General features: G+C 33.1%; 1 long non-coding RNA gene across 1 annotated transcript in view; it reads right to left on the bottom strand.

The window, feature by feature from the left end:
- Nucleotides 1-6: 6 nt before the first annotated feature.
- Nucleotides 7-1,586, bottom strand: part of LOC106872939 (uncharacterized) — a 14,683-nt gene continuing 13,103 nt past the window's right edge. The window contains exon 3 of the long non-coding RNA XR_001409818.2: nucleotides 7-187. This is a non-coding gene — a long non-coding RNA (uncharacterized LOC106872939). The remainder of the gene's footprint in view (nucleotides 188-1,586) is intronic.

Genomic DNA, 1,586 nt, shown 5'->3' with positions numbered 1-1,586 from the left:
CGGGATGGGCACCGAGCCCGAGCAGAAACTCGAGAATGTTGTCGCTGTTGGACATAGTGGCGACTATGAGAGCTGTCCGGCCGAAAGTCGGTTCATTGTAGTTAATTAGGTGAGGGATTCCTTCGCCGATCAGTTTTTGGATTTCAACTTTGTCCTTTTCGTAAACCAGCTGAATTAGCTTGCACACCTGTGAAGAAGCATAATGAGATCAGTAATGTCACCATCACCATCAGCCTCGTCGTCATGGCACCGCGAGCGTCTTTACTGCGTAACCATATTTTAATTTATCATAAATTAATTTAAACACCAGAGTTGCCTCCCCTGTTTGTCATGAAGAAGATAAATATTCTGTCATAAAGACAATGTGACCCTTTGTAAACAGTATGGTAAATCCATTTTGTGTGTACCACCCCCCCAAACGAACAAACCTGTTAATCGATTGATAATTGGAAACACCTTAATAAATATCAATAGGAGTGTCTGCTAGAATTTACCAATTCCAGTCTTTTTCAAAACAACAAATTACTATAAAAGCTATACTACTCAAAGAGAAAAAAAACATAAAACCTACTGAAACAGCAATGGAAGAGGACGCATGTTCTATAAAGGATCAGTCGATTTTATAATTATTAATATAAGAGTTTAAAGGATGATAATCCTATAAACTCCAACATATTTTGATAGTGAGGTGGGCAGGCATCCTATGAATATAAGAGCGAATACATATATTACGAGAGCTATTTTTTAAGGGAACTTTCATTGAGCCATGTATAGCTTTTTGCTTCACTGGAGTATATATGAGACATGACTTCAGCTCGATAAACTTATGCTTTAGAATAACATAGGCAGTCAAGACAGCAGTTATTGAGGTTAAAATTACACAAAGAAAAAGAGTTTTACTTATTCGTAAAAAAACATTTTCTCCTGTTTATACTGGTTATGAAAGAAATAAAACTTTTAGTGCAACGGTAGCTTACCTTAACGTTATTACTATTGAAGATCTTATGATAGTGGCTGTGTGGTAAAGAATTCCTCGTCAAAGGATATGTTGGATATGCGCTGACTAATATTATACAAGATATTTAATGGTAATATCAGTTTTATAAATTATATTAAAAAAACAGGGTTTCTCTCTCTCTCTCTCTCTCTCTCTCTCTCTCTCTCTCTCTCTCTATCTATCTGTTTATTGCTCTTTCAATACTTTCCTAATGGAATATATTACGCAGAATATTAAAACTAATTGAATATTTCTAACTTAACAATGCAATATCTTTGCTATTGTTGCTTTTTAATGTTTCAACTGCGTTGCCAAAGCCTTCCATAACTATATATATATATATATATATATATATAACAAATATTATGTATGTATGCCTGTACATAGATAAGTGTGTGCGTGGGTGTGCACGTACATGTATATATGTATATATATATATAAATGCACGTGTATGTATGAATGTTTGCGTGTGTATATGTATATGATGTGTGTGTGTTTCTGTGTGTGTATATATAGATATGTATGTATATATATACATACATATACATATATATATATATATATATATATATATATATATATATATATA

This window comes from Octopus bimaculoides, chromosome 11 (genome assembly GCF_001194135.2).
Source record: "Octopus bimaculoides isolate UCB-OBI-ISO-001 chromosome 11, ASM119413v2, whole genome shotgun sequence".
NCBI classification, from domain to species: domain Eukaryota; kingdom Metazoa; phylum Mollusca; class Cephalopoda; order Octopoda; family Octopodidae; genus Octopus; species Octopus bimaculoides.
Note: the sequence above shows the minus strand (reverse complement) of the source record. Positions and strands in the feature narration are given on the sequence as shown.